Raw genomic sequence first — 20,903 nt, forward strand, 5'->3', positions numbered from 1 at the left:
TACTGCCTCTTCCCATTCCTATCACTCTGTCCTTGTCATCTCCTCTTCTGTCCACCCTCTATCATCTGATGTCATTTTACTCCTGCAGTATTGCTTGTTGGCCCCTCTCTATCTCCTGCACTTTTTCTCTTTCTCTATCTCGCCTCCAGACTAATTCTTGTTCTGAAGCTCTCACCACCATATTTTGTTCTGGTACCTCTCTATCTATCTATCTATCTATCTATCTATCTATATACATATATATATATACACATAATCTAATCTAGTGTATAACATCTGAATTGTAACCACAATAAAGACAAATAAAATGTCAGCAGCATGTTTACCTAAACAGTAAATAAAAGGGAGAACTCCAACATGAATGCAGCTATACATTTATAGCAAATCTATCCTTCATTCTGCTTCTTCTAAGCACTAAGCTAATGCTAGCACAGCAGAAATTAAAACCTATTTCAAGTTTCAGAGATGGTTCACACCTGCATACTTGTTTGAGCAATACAGTTTGTATTGTATAAAATAGCAAGGCCTATGATTCTTGTTGTGCGGGCCAGCCGCACTGATGAGTTCAGCAAGCGAAGGCTTTAGAATCGATGATATGACTCTGCGCAGCTTATCCTGAAGTCCCCTGGAGTGAAGATTCCCCTCAAACTCCTAACTCTTTGTGCTCAGCTTTTATAACATAATTTCATTGTTGCGGAAACTCCCAGGATAAACAATTAGCAGAGAGTGGCCTGATGCCCATTCACTTATTTTCATTTTGCGAGGTGGTATCCTTTGAACAACAACAATAAAAGAGGTACATAGTTATCAACATTCTAGAAACGTCTTCAGAAACCAATACCAAATAATGGAAAACAGAAAAGTCAGCGTTCAAATTAAATACTGAGAATATATTCAAGCAATAACTGATTATCATGTTGCAGAACATAATATTATCAAATAAATGTGTATTTCATTAATCACACATATTGACTGATTGATTGATCAGCACATGTACCCCAAGAAGGGGAATACACAGAAGAAAAAAGACATAATATTCATGACAGCCTGTTTGTATCCCCCCCTTTCCACGCCCTTCATGTTACATCTCCTTCACCAACACCCCCAATGTTGCTACTGGACTCATGTGTTACTATAGCCACTACTTGCCCCTCGTGTAGCTTACATGCTCCCTGCCTGCATTGTCCCCCCCCACCAACTCCCCCATTGTTACTTCCGGACCCCTGTGTTGCTTCAGCCCCTACTTTCCACCCGTGATGCATACATGCCCCATGCACTTTGCCTGGTTTGTTCCCCACCCGCTTTGCCCACATGTTGCTTCCGAGACCCCTGCCCTGTCGTGTTGCCATGCCTGAATAGGTCCCAGACTTCCGGGTCAGGCATGGCCGGATGAGGAGAAAAGGGGCAGCGCGAGTGCACGCGCCAGTTGTAACCTGAGTAAGGAAAAATAAAGACGGCTTGTAAAATACCACTCGTGTCGGCACCTTTATTTAAAGTGCGCGACACTAAATCTGGTGACGAGGGTGGGATGCAAGGACACCCCCCTCCATACAGCGTCTAGAGAGCGTCCAGAATAAGAGGAGAAGCGGCGCTAACTATGCAGATGAGCGCCGCCGATCGGCTCGATGTTGCAGCCCCCACACGGACATAAGGACCTCCTGTGAGGCGAGTTCCTGAAGCTGCCGACTGCCTACTTAACCTACCCACAGCAGAACGGTTGAGGCTGGTAGAGATCCTATTCAAAGTAGATGACTCGCCTGACATGATCAACAAATTCCCGAAGCTGTTTTCAGGCCTAAGAAAACTAGCCAACGTTAAAGTTAAACTGCACATCAACGAGCACGTCACGCCAGTGGCCCAACACCACAGGAAAGTACCATTTAATCTCCAGCAAGCGGTCGATGATGAGCTGCAAGATCTGCTGAGAGCGGATATCATAGAACGATCATCCGGACCCACTCCCTGGGTGTCACCGGTGGTAGTCGTCCCTAAACGAGGGCATGAAAATAAAGTACGCCTGTGCGTGGACATGCATGCCCCAAACACAGCCATAGAACGAGACAGACATCCCGGACCCCAAATTAGTGACATGATTACCCACCTGAATGGAGCGACGGTTTTTTCAAAATTGGATCTCAACAAAGGGTACCACCAGAAATCGAGATATATCACTACTTTTACCACTCTTCAAGGACTCTTCAGATATAAACGCCTCAACTTTGGCATCTCGTCAGCAGTGGAAATCTTTCAAGAAGCCGTTTGGCGGGTGATCCACCACATTCTCAACTCATTTAATTACAGTGACGATATACTTGTATTTGGTACGACACGTGAAGAACATGACAAAGCCTTAGACCGCGTGTGCCATGCCCTTCTAAATGCCAACCTCACCCTCAACAGAGACAAGTGTGAATTCCACAAATCAACCCTCAAATTCTACGGCTATATTTTCTCCAAAGATGGCATGAGGCCAGATCCCGATAAAGTCTCAGCGCTAGCTGACACCCCGCAACCTCGCGATGTCAGTGACATTCGGTCATTCCTGGGCATGGCCAGCTATTGTGCCAGATACATCAAAGACTACGCCACTATCAGCTAACCACTGAGAGAGCTAACGAGACAAGGCCAACCATTTCACTGGTCCAAGGCATGTGAACATGCTTTCAACAAAATCAAAGATGCTGTAAGCTCTGCCGCCCATTTGGCTTACTTCAACCCCAAACGGAAAACAGAAGTCACCGTTGACGCCAGCCCCGTGGGCCTTGGTGCCATTCTTGCCCAGTATGATGATGAAAGAGACCAGTGTCACATCATAGCCTATGCCAGCCGCAGCCTCACCGACACGGAGAAAACATACTCGCAACCGGAGAAGGAGAGCTTGGCCGTCGTATGGGCATGCAAGCACTTCCACCTATTTGTCTATGGGAAGCATTTCAGACTTATTACGGACCATCAGGCCTTAATCACTATCTTCGGCAATCCACGACCGAAGATGCCTCCAAGGATCGAGAGGTGGGGGATCCGCCTGCAGGACTACACCTACACAATTATTCACAAACCGGGAAAGGCTGAAAACCCGACGAATTACATCTCACGCCATCCTCAAACATTGACACAGACACGCACTTCGCTAGCTGAAGAATACCTTCACTTCGTGATTGATCAAGCACGCACACCTGCCGTCCCACTAGACGCCATTACAGAAGTCACTGCCAAGGATGCCACACTCCAAGACGTTATGCAGCACATCTGAGCGGACTCATGGAGACATCTAGAGACCTCCCAAACTATAACTGGCATCAACATGCAAGAACTTTCATCTTTCAGACATGTCAAGGATGACCTCACAATCCGTGCAGATGGGTTGTTACTGAGTGACAGGCGAATTGTCATTCCTCAACAACTATGACAAGGGACCAATCTAGCTCATGAAGACCACGGGGGCATAGTAGCCACGAAGAAAGCACTGCGTGAGAGGGTCTGGTTCCCGTCTCTTGACCAGATGGCAGAAGCCACACTTCAAGACTGCCCACAATGCTAACTAGTGGGGTGAGAAGACCCACATGCCCCACTGCAGATGTCTGATCTCCCGGATGGTGTATGGCAACAAGTAGCTGTTGATTTCTTCGGCCCACTAAAATCTGGGAAATATGTCATCGTCATCATGGACGAATATTCTCGCTTTCCCATTGCACAACAACTATCATCCACAATAGCATCTGCAGTCATACCAATCTTTGACGAAATATTCGCAGCATGGGGGATTCCACAGACCATAAAAACGGACAATGGACCACCTTTCAATGGACATGAGTTCACAGAATTTGCAGACCATCTGAACTTTAGACACCGGAAAATCACCCCCTTATGGCCCCAAGCCAATGGGATGGTTAAACGCTTCATGGCCACCTTGAAGAAAACAATACAACAAGCTGAACTGTCCCAGCGCGACATTCAACCAGCACTCAATGAAGTACTGAGAGCCTACAGAACAACACCACACAGCACCATCAACAGGTGCCCTGCTACCCTGATGCACGGGAGAACCCCGCGCACCAGGATTCCGACGTCGGATGCAGTCATTCACTCCAGACTCCCGACCACAGATCATGAAACACTAACGAACCTGGATAGAGACAAGAAAGCGAAGATGAAGAACTACGCTGATAATCGGCGCAATGCAAAGACATCCAGCATCCAAGAAGGAGATTGGGTACTAGTGAAACAGGAACAGAGAGCTAAAGCCGACAGCCGATATCATGCTCACCTGCTACAAGTGGTGAAGAAGAAAGGAACCATGATCACAGCAGCCTCCACAACAAAGAGGACCACGAGAAACGCATCGCACTTCAAGAAGTGTAATCCAGCAATCTACAGCCGAGAAGATGAAGCGGACAGAGACACAGACACCTCAGATCCAGGAGCAGACAGTCTCGAAGAACGCCCTTGCATAATCAACATGGATGAGCCCGGAGAACAACAGCCTCCACGCCGGCCGCAGAGGACCACTCGAAGGCCGGTCCGACTCATTGAAGAATTTTAAAGAACAACGATCTAAGGTAAAGGACAATTTACAAAAGGGTGGAGATGTTGTGTCGACAAGAGAAAAGGGGCGGCGCGAGTGTGCGCGCCAGTTGTAAGCCGAGTAAGGAAAAATAAAGACAGCTTGTAAAATACCACTCGTGACGGCGCCTTTATTTAAAGCGCGCAACACTAAATGCCCCTGTTGCTTTTCCCCCATCCGCTTTGCAAAAGAAAACACTTCCAGAGGTTTCTTCTACTCTAATTTGAATCAGCGACAAAAAAAGAATTTGGCTGCGTCATCTTGTAGGCACATGCAAGATGGTGGATGTGCCTACCAAATGATGGAATAGGCATTTTTTTCATTTAGTCGGTTGCACAGCATCAGGGATACTGTACAGTGGGGCTAAAACGCATTGACAAATTCCATGGACCCAGAAAGCGCGACCTTCTGATTTTTCCAATGCTCGTTTACTCATGGCTACACTCTTTCCATGCCTACCAAGCCACGCTTTAAGCTCATTGGAGACAAGAAACGTCCAATGATTCCACATATTCATAAGCAGAGTGCTGGATCCAGGTAATTTCTTTAGTCCTTTGATGCACAGTTGCAGAATTTGTTGCCAGACAACACCTGTAGTGTAATGATAACCTCATGTTGAGGATGCACATTACTTCCTGTCTCTCTTCCTAATGCATCTACAACAAAGATCCCGGCTATTTCCCCCCACTCTTCGATATTTAAATAAGGCCGTTTGTGAACCTCCAAAGAGACTGCTCTCCAAGGTTTGGTCTTTGGGGGGTGATCGATGCCATAATTTCCAGATATTCGAATTAGATACATCTGCATGCAATTAATGTAAATTGGAGTCCTTTAATTGAATTGAATTGAATTGAATATACACTTGTATAGCGCATGGCTACAAAAGGGCATCCCAGCGCTTATCGGGACACCTTGTAAACATAAACTGATTATGGAAAGAGGAAGGTTTTAAGCTGCTTTCTAAATTTAAGGTAGCGAGATTCCTGTCGTAGATATTCTGGAAGCTGGTTCCAGAACTTGGCTGCATTATAAGAAAACCGCCGACCTCCAGTAAGTGACCGCTTGATCATAGGAACTGCGAGTAGTCGTTTGTTATTGGAGCTCAGAGTTCTGTTAGGGCAGTATAATTGCAGCATTGACTGAAACAGCGGAGGACCCTTTCCGGAAATCGATTTATGAACAATACACATAGCCTTAAACCTAGTTCTTTCCTGGATAGGAAGCCAGTGTAACAAACCAAGGGCAGGTCTGGCTGAAAAACGTTTGGGGATATTCATTAGCAGGCGGGCTGCACAGTTCTGAACAATTTGCAGTATCTTAGTGGTTCCTAATGGAGCACCCAAATAGACTGCATTCGCATAGTTGAGACGAGATAATATAAGTGCCTGGATCAATATACGTCTGGCATCAAAAGGAAGAAGGGGGAGAATCTTCCGTAACATCCTAAGAAGTCCATGGCAATTTGCTGCGACTTTACGAGCCTGTATTTTAAAATCCAAATTGCAGTCAAACCAAATTCCCAAACTCTTAATTTGTTTCTTAGATACAGGAGGGGAACCCAAGCAACTGGGCCACACAAGATCTATGTTCACGGGGGCAGAATGGCCCAGGAGCATAAGTTCTGTCTTTGCTCCATTCAGCTTTAGGAATGACTCGTCCATCCATTCAGATACCTTCGCAAGGCATGATGTTAAACCAGGCACAGATTTATCTTGCTGACTGAGGGAGACCACCAACTGGGTATTGTCCGCGTAGGTGACAATGTGGATCCCCCAAGGAAGCACCACATCTGCCAGAGATCTCATGTAGATGTTAAACATGGTGGGACTTAAAGAAGATCCCTGGGGGACGCCACACTGCAAAGGGATCTGCTCTGATGAAGCATCTTCCCCGTAAACGGAAAAAAACCTGTCTTCAAGAAATGACTGTAGCCATTTCAGGGCGATTCCTGTCACCCCCACCTCACTGAGTCTTTGGACCGTAAGTTGCCGGTTAACGGTATCAAAGGCTGCGCTGAGATCTATCAAGATGAGAGCAGCGCAGCCTCCATTGTCCAAGATTTTTCTAGACTGTTCAATCACAGTAAGTAGAGCAGTCTCTGTACCCTGTTGGCACCTACAACCTGTCTGAGCGGGATGGAGACAATTGTTTTCCTCCAGAAAAGCTGCCAATACGGAGTTAACGTACTTTTCAGCAAGTTTGCTTATTCCAGGCAGCAAGGAGATGGGCAGGTAATTAGCCCATTCCTCATTGTCAAGATTAGCCTATTTCAAAAGAGCTTTGACTCTTGCCTGTTTCCATAAAGGGGGAACCTGCCCCATTATAAGGGAAGCGTTTATCATGTCCTGAATGACTGGAGAGACTATTTCTGAAAACAGATTTAGGACAGCCGGTGGGGCAGGATCAACAGGAGAGCCAGATTCTATTTGTCCAAGCAGTCCCTGCAGAAAGGGTAGAGTCAAGGGGGGGGAACTCTTCCAGCACGGCTTTCTGTTTACAGGGGGGAAGATCAGTAACAGAATTAGTTTGCAAAAAAGGTCCTGTAAATATTATGGACTTTGATGGAGAAGAAATTCGCTATTTCATCACATCGCCGTTGGGCACTATCCGGGTCCATGGGGGCTTGGAGGTGTAGTAAGAGTTTTTGCAATATTAAAAAATTCCCGAGGGGAGTTAGACGAGACCACCATCTTTTCATGATAAAAACTTATTTGAGCGGCTTTTATTTCATTTTTATAAAGTTTAAGTGCTGCTCTATAATTGAGTTTGCTACTATCTGTAAAATCTTTCCTCCATTTCCTTTCATATGGTTTTCACGCTTGTTTGAGTTGCCTAAGTTTCAGGGAATACCAAGGTTTTTTGTTAGGTCCCCCTCAATGACAAGATTTAACCCTCGGGAGGACTGAATCCAAGGAGGAGTCCAGCCAACTATTAAAATTGTCATTAGCGACTGTAGGATTGGAATGTGGTAAGGGGATAGAGTTTTTTAACTTGGTTGCCCAACTATCAACAGAGAGTTTCGACCAAATACGACTACATTTATTAGTTCTGGTGACAGGCAGTGGAGAATCTTGAGGAGTCCAGATAAATGAAAGTAAAAAGTGGTCTGACCAGGGAACCGGAGTGGACTCGGCCATTATAAACAGTGTTCTCATGAAAATCGAGTTTATTTTGGCCCAATGTTGGCCAACCCTGTCCCTATTCAACATCACCTATGCTTCCGCTCCTGCACAGATGGTATGCAGCTCTACGTGGGGGTCTCCCCCGCCAGCAACCATCTACACATTGATCCTTCAAGGCAGGAAAGCCATCATCAAGACATAGATGGGCCAGAATACCCGTAGCGCAACAATTTGAGTGTTGTCTAAATTATTTCTAAATGATTATAAAAGCAAACAGAGGGATAACTACCATGACAAGACCAATCGGTCTGGCTTGCAGAAATAACACAATAAAAAACTTGCAGCAGGAAAAAAACAAAAAGCAAACAGTTGTTTTTAACTAATGCAGTTATGAGATGAAGAACTGAATGTGTGATCATTCAGTGTATGTTTGGGATGTAAAATAGTGCCCAGGCTTTACAAAGCGAGCATTCCCTAGGAGGTGAAAAGGCTAATCAAATGGCCAATAGCAGGTGGTGAGAGAGAGATGTTGCTCTGGCAGAGACAAAGCCCACTCTATGTAAATATTTAAAGAATAGGTAACAAACAAGTCAGACCTAAATGTGGAATGCTTTCTCCAACGCTCATTCCCCTAACCAGCTCTTGAACCTTCCAGAAAAGCAAACCGTGTACAAATGTCTGGTATTTTATTCTGGGGAAGGTGGCAAATCTATCACCAGGAGACTGTGCTTACAACCCTGAGCTGTGGTGAGACCTCTTGCCCCATTACAGATACTAAGTACACCTGGGGTCCATATGTTGTTTGTCGGCAGCTACCTAACATAATGGGTATCGGTAACAGCGTCTTTTGTATGATAAATTGTACTAGGATTGTAGATTTCCAAATCTACTTGGCCATTTTATCTTTTGGAAGTGGTCCTGACACTTTTTTTTGCATATAAAATATAAGTCCCTGTTTTGAGAACAAGCGTAGGGGAACCTGTGCATTACTATGGTGAGAAAATGCTACCATTCCCCTCTGCCCTACACTATATCACAAACCAGCATGGCTGTGTAGACAGAATCTCTTTAAAAACAAAGCTGCTGCACAGCACTTCCAACATTACCGGTCATCCTCTTGAGTAGTATAAAGGGATACCTTTACTCATCACTTTAAAAGTGACAGGTCCCAGGCCCCGGAAATTAGACAAAACTGTCGTAGATGGGTGTGTGAGAGCCCTCCCTGGAACTGAGGGTTGTGTGGGATATGTCATGTGTGCTGTGAGAGCATGTGCGCACATTTAGAGGGCTGTATTATTTTCCTAGCACCAAGTGTTTAGCGTTGTGTAAAATTGTGGCCCTAGCTGTGTGTGCTCAAAAGTGTCTGAGCCTAAGAGGGCCTGCATTGGTATTTTCAAAAACTTGTCTGCAGATAGGTGACAGAACGGGGGTCTCAGCAAGAGGAGTTGAGAATGAGCAGTCAGTCCAAGTCCCCAGCCCTCAGACTTGTGGCTGCCTGACACGCAGAGTTGGTGAAATGTTGGTTTAAAAAAAAAAAAAGGAAATCTTCATGCAGCCCCTCGACAGCGTGGAACAGCTCGGGTGTGTCCCTCCTTAGACTACGGGCTCAGTCATAGAGGTATTGTGGAGGGAACCTTTTGTAAAGGGCATATATAATTGACCAGCGTACCCGAGGGGGTTTCATGCACCAAATTACCAGAATGGAGCAAGAAGGGTGTAACCCAGTTTAGAGCAAGACATGTAAAAATCTGTAAGCTTGAGAGGCCTTGACGCAGGAAACCTGTGTAAAGGTCAGATAAGTGTCCAGTACGCCCTAGGCTATTACATGCAACATATGACTAGGCTGAAGCAATGAGGGTGTATCCCATCTTAGAGCAGTGCCTCTAAAAAACTGTAAGGCAGAGTTTCTTGACACAGGAAACCCTTGTAATGGTCAGATAAGTACGGCCAGCACTGGACTTAATATGCATAGTATAGATCAATAAAGTGTTGTAACAGCTTGGAACTCAGCACTGCTTTCAGGGCACCGTGCACAGTTGACATGCCCTCGTGATTGGTGTTCACTCTGCCCATGAGCTACGGAGAGAAAGATTTTGTTTGCACAGAGCAAATATACAATTTACCTTATGTTTGTACAGTCACTGTGTCTGTGATTGCCCTTTACTTAGTGCAGTAGAAAAAGGGTATTTATAACTCAATGTTACTTTCTTTTTCACAAATAGAAACCTAGGATGCTGAGTCAGACCTGTTGGAATTCACAGGCATCAATCACCCTCTGGTTCCACATAGATTCTGCAGGAGGTTTTCGTACATATAAGCAGTGTGGATACTAGTGGTATGAACCTTCAGTAAAACAAGAATTAGAAATGCAATATGTCTTGCATTTTTTTGAGTTAGAGCTATTGGCATAGCTCAACAGCTACCAGACAGAAATTGCCACTTTGCAGGTGCCGAACAGAGCATTGCTCCATGAAATGGCCTAAAACGATGACGATAGCCTACAAAATAAAAAGGCAGATCAGGAGGAACCGTGGACGTATTGGGATGGCCAATGCAAGCAAACAATGAGTGAAAACGCCTGGGCGTGACCCAAGCACGCAAAGGCGGAGAATCAATGCACCAATAAAAACCCTGTAGTTCTAAATGGCACAACAATGAACAAATGGCAATTTATGGGTATGCCAAAAGTCGATAGTGGAGATAACAGGTCTTGCAGACAGCGCATGAACGCAGCCTAGGCTTGATCTAAAAATTGTCTATGAATTTGATCTTTAATAAAAGCTAGTCCAGTGCAGATAAATTAATAATTATTGGTCAGTTTTCATTGACATAACTGTAGTTTTCCAGTACATTTAACTTAGACAAATAATCTTCTTTGGAGTATTAAATCTTTCTTTGCGGAGAATCTAAAGTGTGGAAAAAGTGCATATTTATTCTTGTAGGTTCTAAAAAGCCTCTTCCTTTTGTGTCATATTTTGTGGAGCATACGTTGATGTGTATTGCTTGTTAGGAATTTATTCTTTGGTGCACATTACGGAGGGGAAAGCTTGTAGGCACCCACCTGTAGGGGCTGCATTTAGGATCGTATGGCATTTCTTACAAGCTACTTTTACATTGTTATTCATACCAAACCAATCCTTCAGAAGGACGAAAACTACTGAAAAGTGAAGATCCGTTTTATGTTCTTACTGATGGAAAATTTCTGGAGCTCGGTGTGCAGTGAAAATTATAATGGGAGTGGGCGGATAGATTGTGCATTATACTTTCTTTTCTTTTCTTTTCATTTGAATGCGAATTGGGCCTATAAACAGGAATAAAGAAAACTGCTGGAACCCGTCATTTCCTTTGGTCTTAAATAAAGCAGACGTAGAATGCGCCTGGTTGCACTGTTTGAACGAACTATAAAAAAAGCATGTTTGGTGCACTCAGTGCCACTGTGAGTACATGTGCGTGGAGTGTGAGGGAGGATGTGACACAATAGCAGCCCAATTCACCCTCAAATACAACAGCTTTCCTTCTGTCATTTAAAACTGCACCCTCAGGGAAATCTCCATTCAGTGAGCAAATAACACCCACTTCCCACCCAAAGCTGGTTGCCAGCCTCCTGCAGAGCCTGCTGTATCATCCGGGAGAAACAGCGCTGCCGTGTGACGCCACTAACTGCACCCCAAGAGGACCTCGAGTTAAGCTTCAGTTGAGGACCTAACAGGAAAGGTTCCAACAATGATTAACAATGAGTAGGACATACATTGTTTGCGAGAAAAAAAACAAAAAGGGAATTAGTCTACATGGTTTTTTATGTTAAAATGTTTTGTGTTGTTTCCTGCACTGTTTGTATTGTACATATGTAAGTAATGTAATTATTGATACAACTGCAATGTTATTCAAAGGGTATGTTCAAAATATATTGGTCTAAGGAACCGAAAAACATTAAAAAAAAAAAGATATGAGAAATTACTCAAGGCCCATAGTTAATAAAAAGGACTAATGAGGCAAAAGTAATAGTCTGATTTATGGTTTCAGAGGGACTTTGTTTATATATACTAACTGCACCCCAAGCACCTTCGCCGGGAGATCGCCATGATGTGTTTTAAACAGTGGAATCATGTGGCGATAGAAATGGGACTACCCAAGTGAAAAGTAAAATGCATATATCGCCATCTTAGACCGGTTAGAAACATCGTAAACACAACAAAATAAAATAAAAAATGTGTGCGTGTTTAAAATACATACCGCAACAAAAGTGTGCATATTTAAAATACATACCACAACGAAGCAGAGCAACTAAAAGAAAAACGCAGTTGCTCTGCTTCATAGTCGTATGTATTTTAAACATGCACATTTTTGTTGTGGTATGTATTTAAACACGCACACACTTTATTTTAGTATAAAATACCACTTTAGAGGGGTGAGTGATGAGAAACGAGGCTGCTACACAGCAGGGGTTATGGAGCCAGACGAGGCAGCCCTAGCCATCCAGCTACCAGACACTTCTGAAAAGAAGTCCACGCAGCCAGCTGCCCCCCACCACTGAAGTGAAGGTTTCCTCCAGGGTGGGGGAAAAAAACATGAGCTGTTGTTGTAAATCTGACAGGTGCGGAAGGCCAGGCGCTGCCCCTCCTGCACCGCAGTGAGGCAGAAACCAGATACCACTGTGGGAAGTAGGTCCTGCCTGCATAACGCAATAGCGTGGCTTATGCACACACTGGATCCTCTGGTGAGCTGCTGGGCTCCTGATAAGTACTAAAACAAGTTTCCTTTTGAAGCTACTGATGTGGAATAGCTTACAGAGCGGTCGACCTTCTGCTTGGGTAACAGGTTTCAAGTCTCGGCGTCAGCTCTACAATAAAACATAGCAATCCAAATAAATAAATTTAAACTTCTAACAAATAAATTAAAACAGTGGTGAATCTAAAACAAGCCGGCCACGAAGTTAACATAGCACAGTAGGGGGAAGTGCACGAACAGACGCCCTTGGAACCCATCTGATGAGTAGAAACCAAGAAATGCAAATGCCAAGTCTGTTAGGTGGAAGTGGCCTGCCATTGCTGAAGCTGGCGTCCTGCGGGTGTTGTGTACATTAATTAAGTAAATAGTTCTCCGAACTGCTAATGAGAGCTCCCAAGTAAAGACACATGTAAGAAGGCCAATCCTCATGGGACGTAACAACAGAGTAAAGGGAGGTACTAAGGAGGGACTAATAAGCCTATTAACAAATCAGAAGCCAACATTTACAAAAGGGCAATGACACAAGCCAACTAAAAATATGGGTGGAGAGTGGGCGGGCCTTCGAGTGCCTAACTAAATACAGCATGTCACGAAAAGACAGCGCAAGCGCTGCCTAGGCGAGACCTAAAAAAAAGCCATCCGTTCTCGTGGTGTGCAGTGTTCGAAAAGAAATTCTAATCAAGTATTTGTTGCTTCTCTGATGCGAAAGTAAAAAGGCAACTGATGAAAATATGCCAGTGGGGGAAGTAAGTTATTTAGCCAAAAGCTAAAAGTAACCTAGATATTCTAAACAGAACTGTGCCAGCTACCGGCCTCTTTATCTGCTGTCAAAGAGGGGGTGAAAGGGATAAAGCGGGACGAAGGAAAGGAGGAGGAAGAGCGAAAGAGGGAGCAGGAATGCAGATAAGATTCACCTTATGCAGGAACTTATAGCGAACACGATGGCTGCCACCTCAGCAGAGAGGCCAAGGACTGCCTGGACGGGGAAGCTAATCTCTGCGCTCAGCATGTAGAGTGGATATAGTGCACATATGAGGGCAGTGTGATTAGTGCACACTGGTGGGTAGCATGAGCTGGAAATGGTGGGCAGTATGAGGAATCACACTACCGGTGCTGGGCAGTGCGATGCGATGTTGGAGAAACAGGCACTTATGGCTTCCGTAAGGCTGTGTCTCTGGTGGCAGTGGGAGTGCTGGCTGTTGTGGTCAGTGTGTGGAAACTGACACAGGTGGACAAAGAGCAGTCTGCAGAGGTGAGCAGTATGGGGCAGGCACCACAGAGCATCATGAATAGCTGGCACTGGCAGCTACTGACAAGTGTGTGTGTTTGTGTGTGTGTAGCTGGCACCGGGGGTAGTGTGAGAAACAGTCACTAATGGACAGTGTGTGGAGCTGGCACTGGGGTAGTGTGAGAAGCAGTCACTGATGGACAGTGTGTGGAGCTGGCACCGGTGGTAGTGTGAGACGCTGCCACTAATGGACAGTGCTACAAACTGACAATGGTGGTAGTGTGAAAAGCAGTCACTAATGGACAGTGCTATGAAGTGACAATGGTGGTAGTGTGAAAAGATGTCACTAATGGACAGTGTGTGGAGCTGGCACTGGTGGTAGTGTGAGACGCTGCCACTAATGGACAGTGTGTGGAGCTGGCACTGGTGGTAGTGTGAGACGCTGCCACTAATGGACAGTGTGTGGAGCTAGCACTGGGGGTAGTGTGAGAAGCGGTCACTAATGGACAGTGTGTGGAGCTGGCACTGGTGGTAGTGTGAGACGCTGCCACTAGTGGACAGTGCTATGAACTGACAATGGTGGTAGTGTGAAAAGCGGTCACTAATGGACAGTGCTGGGAGCTGGCACCGGGGGTAGTGTGAGACGCTGCCACCAATGGACAGTGCTATGAACTGGCACTGGGGGTAGTGTGAGAAGCGGTCACTAATGGACAGTATGTGGAGCTGGCACTGGTGGTAGTGTAAGACGCTGACACTAATGGACAGTGCTATGAACTGACAATGGTGGTAGTTTGAGACGCTGCCACTAATGGACAGTGCTATGAACTGACAATGGTGGTAGTGTGAAAAGTGGTCACTAATGGACAGTGTGTGGAGCTGGCACTGGTGGTAGTGTGAGACGCTGCCACTAATTAACAGTGCTATGAACTGACAATGGTGGTAGTGTGAAAAGCGGTCACTAATGGACAGTGCTATGAACTGACAATGGTGGTAGTGTGAGAAGCGGTCACTAATGGACAGTGTGTGGAGCTGGCACTGGTGGTAGTGTGAGATGCTGCCACTAATGGACAGTGCGATGAACTGACAATGGTGGTAGTGTGAAAAGCGGTCACTAATGGGCAGTGTGATGGGCTGACACTGGAGTGGAGTGAGGAAATGGCCCTTGTGGACTATAAGATGCTTTTACTGGTGGGACAAAGTGTGAGCTCGTAGTGATGGCCAGCGAACAGTAGGTACTGGTAGGCACATGCCAGCAATCGTGGCTGCAGCCTACCGCTGTGCACTATCACTCTACTATCTTTACTGTACAGCTCGCCCATCAATCACTCTGTATTACGTCTTATCTTTTAGATGTACTAATAACATTGCACTGTCTAGGATGTAAAAGTCATCAGTTGTTCTTATAATCATTTTAGACTTTTTTAACCAATCAAACGTTTTTATTTATGAAGGTAACATGTACTGTATTTGTAAATGAGTTTAGGTAATCATACAATAAAGAATTAACTGAGTACTAGTAGGCAGTGAGTAACTGGCACAGATGACCAGTGTGAGGTGTTCACCCCTTCGCAAGTTCTTCCACGGACAAATAATTATTGTAAAGCAAATTAGAAATAGATCCGTTATTGGTTTTCTCCAGTTATTGCAAAAAAAAAAAAAAAAAGCAGCAAGTTCCCAGACTTATATCAGCAAGAAATATTAGATGACATCAACAATCAAAACTAAAAAAGAGTAACGAAAACTGAGCCAGTTAAAAGCCTGTGTTATGAATAAACCTTAGGGCCGACTCTTTAACCGGGATTTGGGCCAGTAAACTAAACAAAATAATGAGTAACTTAAGTGGCGTCGAGGAGGCTGGTTTCATACAAAGGGCTTTGGCTGCAGCAACACTGGACAGGTACCAGACGCAGGTGAACGCCTCCATCAGATGCGGATGGGTTTAGACACAGACAAGACCTGTGAGCAAGTCCATCGCTATCCAGGGTAAACACTACACAAAGGACACAAACACGGCCACCCACGACCACCGCAAGTATTGAATTTGGCATTAACCAAACCCTGGTCCTAAGCATCATGAGGGCAAGTGATGTCATCTCATATCAGGGTGCGCTTATACACTAAGAGGTACTTTACAAATCCACATCTAAACTGCACTGAACAACTATTACCAGCCTTAAAATCAGTTTTCAAACAAGGACACAAACTTAGGTTTTTTTGGTAAAATCAACATTATCTAAATAAATGTTGTTACAGTGATTCTCGTAATATTTCAAAATATTGCTGCATTAGCAAAACCACTTTGTACCTTATAGTCGAACTTCTAATGGCTCATTTGATTGGGAGTCTAATACATTTTTCTTCCATTTCTTTACCCAGGATTGAAATTCCATTAAAAACAGAATACTTTGTTTTTTCTCATTAAAGACAGGACCATTTCACCTTCTCATTTTTTCAGACGATACATTGGTTTAAACTTAATATATCAGAATGCGTTCAAACTGAATAATGGGCTATTAAATACCTCTGTTAGGAATTTAGATTTTACAAACCCAGACAGATATCAAGTTTTACTCATGGATAATGCCGGCTGTGCGCATGGAGGGTTAGCACCGCTTGCAGATCAGCTTTCTGTCTTCAATGGACACACTGCACGAGAAGCCAAAAGAACTATATGTCCCATGAAGCTCTGAGGACTGTCACAAGATTTAAATGGCCAGCAGCCCTTTTGCAGCCACAGAGAATTTGTTCCTCATGGTCCAAACCATCTTTGCAAGGCAAACAAGATACAAAGTTGCTGCAGCCAGGACCCTGTTACCAGAGCTAAGTACACCTTGAAGGCTGTGTGTGATTGTCTTAGATTCAATGGACGTTTGAACAGGATTCTGGGAAGTATTCTCAGGAATCCATTTGTGTTTGTGATGTCATTGCTATCACTTAGCATTGTTTGAAGAAGTATCCATAAAAGATTAGGAACTCATGTTGTCGCACACCTTGTTATTGAACGTGCCTTCTTTTCAGAGTACCTATCAACTGCTGAGCTTCACGGGGATCATTGGTATCACCACTGCTTGTAAACATCTATGTGCGCTCCCTTACGAAGGATATATAAGATAGTTCGGGCTGAAGTCACTATCATATGTCAACGATACACATATCAGACTCGAAGGTGACTGTCCGGTTTTTTATTAGCGTTCCATACACATGGTCTGGAAGTGGTGAGAATGAAAATACACACCGGGAAATATATACACATAAATAACCCTGAAAAAACTATATCAACGTACACAGGCCATGCATTTTCATAAACAGAAAAAAGTAAATGCATAAGTATTTTGGGAGGCTATGGCCAGAGTGATACAGCTTCATGTTCATGATGCAGAGATTGCAGGTCCTCGCCCAACTGCTGGTAGATCTTTCATAAAAAGAACAGCTTGAAAGATCGGTTCTTGAAAAGCGGAACTTGGTATGACGAATCCCAGCAGAAATTCATATATTGAATTAATATGGTTAAAAATTGACTCTAGAGTCAATAAATGTTTGACATAACGCGGCAACAATACAATGAGGGGGCATAGACTGTATTATGTTCAGAGAAAGAAACACGTAGGCCAGCTGTAGTCCCAGCACCCAAGCCCTCCTAAAATCTTGAGAAGCTAGCACTCCTATATACTGACTAGAAGTGCCAAGTAAGGCAGACCAGCTGTAAATCAAGTGCTTTGGTTGAAAGGACTATTCTTGGCCCAGTCTTTTAAGAAGGGGCACAGGGTATTATGTTGCGGTCTAATGCCTGGTCTGGAGGACCTCCCCAACCCCCGCTACTTCCATCGTAAGCGGACACAGGTCCACAGGAAGCAGGGTATTCCATTCCACTTCACTTTCGCCACGGTGTCCTCCTGGCCACGTTCTCGTTGGTCTCGGCAGCCTCTTTGAGAGCCTGCATCACCAGGGTGTTGCGCTCCCAGAATTTCTGACATCTGCTTAGGGTTTTGCTTCTGGATAGTTCTTCTTTAGTTCCTGCTTGCGCTCCTCGCTTGGCACCACAACCACCCATAGCACTACCCCGACTCCGGTACAGGCTGACAGGAAGAGCGCAGATTTCGTGGGTTTCGCTAAGCTCGCCATGGGGAAAATCCGTCTTCTGGAAATCCCGTGGCTGTGGACGAAGGTCGTGGATAGCTCCCTCTTTACTTTAGATGTCATTGGGTTTGTCAATTCGCTCCTCCCCATGTCGCCCTGAACACAACACTTGTACCGTGAGCCATCAGACTCAATGAAGTAGGCCCCCAATTCGATTCTACGAGTAAGGGATGGATTGCTGAGCTTCCAGAAGTTGATGGACATCAACTTTTTAAACTAAATGCAAACAAAACCAAACTATCTCTAATATAGGACTGGATCCTGTAGCCCTCAGCCAGCGAACACTATCTACTGATCAGAAGAAAGCCAGAGTTCCTTGTAGTTACGATCAATTCTGACTCTTCCCTTTCTGCACAAATTAATAGGGTTAGATATTTCTGTTTTCTGATACTTAGAATTTTCAGTTTTTTACCTGGTAACAAACACTCAACAATTGCCTTTATCTATCACGTTTAGACTATTGTAAAAGGATATACCTGGGTCGCCAGGGGTATCACCTGGCAAAACTGTAGCGTATCCAAAACTGTACGGATTGTAAACTCTGCAAATTTGATCACATCATAGAGGCTTGCTGTTCCCTGAACTGGCTCCCATAGAGAGCCATATGCAGATTAAGACCCTCTACATTACCCACAGGGTATTATATGGCCTCAGAAAATTGCCAATCCTATCCAGCGCCATTTGTGCTCGTGGTTTTATTTCCTAAGCAGGAGGAATCCTCGGGGTGTCAGTCTGTGATTTTTAAATAAATGAATAATAACATGATCCTCATTCCTTCAAAGACTTGGATATATTTTTTCTATAGATAGATAAACTGATTTATTGTTACCAGGTGAACAGTATGAGTCTACTGTGTTATTAAATTGCAGTTTATAAAACCATCCCCATTGTATTTTGAATTAGAGAGCGTGCAATTAAAAGACAGAAGGTAGTTGCCTGTAGTGATAGAAACATAACAGTACTGCATACTGTAGACACCAGTGTCATAGATGATACTTGTGTTTCAGCGCTAGGAAAACTCTGAAGTTTTTAAAAGTTAGAGTCATAAACAGAGATTTTGTGAAGGTGTAGTAAGTGTGATCTAAGATATTAGCTGCTGCAACAAGGCTTAAAAGAGATGCAGGCCCTCCTTGCAAGTGGTCCGATTAATTCTGATATGTACAGTAACTCCGGTTACCACACATATCGCAGTAAGGAGTTTGGTGGCTAACACTGCACTGGAGCAGTTTTACCCTAAGACGTTTTAGCAGATCAAACCTGATGTTTATGGGTTTATAAAGCGCATAGCTGCCCGAGGGCTTCCCAGCGCTAGGAGAAGATGGCAGAGGGTGCATAGGAGAATAAGGGAAGAGCCAAGTTTTTAGCTATTTCCTGAATACCAATTTGTCAGTCAGCATACGCATTTACCTGGGCAGGGAGTTCCATAGGCTAGGAGAAGATGCGGAAAGGATCTACCTCCCCCTCTAGTTCTCTTTATCCTGGTCTGTTTCATAAGTAGAGCTGCAGAGGATCTTAGGGGTCTGCCTGGGATGTAATGTGTGACAAGCTTTTTGATTAAGGCTGAGCCTTTATCATTCATAGGTCTATGGGCGAAGCATAGTGGCTTGAACTTCATCCTGGCCTGGATAGGGAGCCAGTGTAGTGTCTTCTAGGTTGCCCTGGCTGACTGTTGTCTGGGAATGCGCAGCAGTATCCAAGCTGCGGCATTCTGAATCACTTATAGTCTGTTTATAACGTATTTGGGAGCGCCAAGATACAATGAGTTGCCGTAATCCAGCTGCGACAATACTAGGGCCTGTACCACGGTTCTGCGAGTGTATTCAGGAATGAGAGGTAAGATCTTCCGTAGCATCCGCAGTACTCCAAAGAATGTTCCTGATATTTTTCTAGCTTGGGTCTCCATGGACAGACTTTCGTCTAGCCATATTCCCAGATTGTTTACCTCTGTCTTTGGGACAGGGGGTTCTCCCAATTCTGGAGGCCAACTAATCATGTTTCTTGGGACCACCTTATTACCCAGGAACATGAGCTCTGTTTTTCCTCCGTTGAGCTTTAGGCAACCATTATTCATCCATTCTGCTACTTGCATCATGCATGGTGCCATCTTGCTGTGCATGGATTGGGGGCCCTCCGTCACTGATAGCATCAACTGGGTAGCGTCCGCGTATGACACCGTGGATAGTCCAAATTGTTGCACTATTTCTGCCAATGGTTGCATGTACAGTTAAATAGTGTCGGGCTTAGTGCAGAACCCTGTGGCACTCCGCATGAGATTTAGAGGGTATCAGATAGATGCTCACCTTCCATTATTTGTAAGGATCTGTCTTCTAGAAATGAGGTTATCCACTTTAGCGCAGAGCCTGTGATACCGGCTTCCTTTAGCCTACGGATCATGGTCTTATGATCCACCGTATCAAAAGCGGCGCCAAGATTCAGGAGCAGGATAGCTGCTGTGCCTCCCTGGTCTAGTATGCCCCCAACAGGGCTGACTCTGTGCTGTGTTGGGAACGGAAGCCCATTTGAGTGGCATGCAGTACCTGATTCGCCTCTAGATATTGGGACAGGATCCGATTGACGTGTTTTTCGCTTATTTTGCCTTACAGTGGCAAAAGTGAGATTGGTCGGTAGTTCCCTGGTTCTGACGGATCTAGCTGGGGCTTTTTCAGCAGTGAGCGGATTATGGCGTGTTTCCAGGTTTTGGGTAAAATCCCTTGTGTAAGGGAGAGTGATACAAGTGCTGCAGTAGACCTGTTTTTTTTACCTCCCTGCATCAAGATGTCTGGTAGAATCGGGTCTTGTGGGGAACCGGATTTAATCTTTAGCAGGATAGAGGTCACGGCTTCTTCACTTAGGTCTGTAAAGTGGTCTAATCTTACCCCTGTTTTAATTCTCAAGTTATCATTGTTACTTGGCTGGGCGTCAACTTGATTTGAACTACTGTTTCCTTTCAAGGAGTTATATATTATTTCAACCTTATATTTGAAAACGTTCGCCATCTTATTACCTCTCTGTTTTGATGAGGCGTGATTGTTTCCAGATCAGTGGAGGTAAGGATGCGCACTACCTTAAAAAGTTCCCTAGACGAGTTACCTGCTGAGTTGATTTTTCCTTCAAAATATTTGGC

At 44.6% G+C, this 20,903-nt stretch overlaps 1 protein-coding gene and 1 pseudogene across 2 annotated transcripts in view; both read right to left on the reverse strand.

Annotated features, from left to right (window-relative positions):
* The window catches only part of OSBPL10 (oxysterol binding protein like 10), an 850,497-nt gene that overhangs the window by 752,431 nt on the left and 77,163 nt on the right, over positions 1-20,903 (reverse strand). The gene's annotated exons all lie outside the window — the stretch shown is intronic.
* LOC146788989 (ubiquinol-cytochrome-c reductase complex assembly factor 3 pseudogene) lies at positions 17,514-17,764 on the reverse strand (annotated as a pseudogene).

The sequence above is a fragment of the Triturus cristatus genome, chromosome 10 (assembly GCF_964204655.1).
Source record: "Triturus cristatus chromosome 10, aTriCri1.1, whole genome shotgun sequence".
Classification (NCBI taxonomy): domain Eukaryota; kingdom Metazoa; phylum Chordata; class Amphibia; order Caudata; family Salamandridae; genus Triturus; species Triturus cristatus.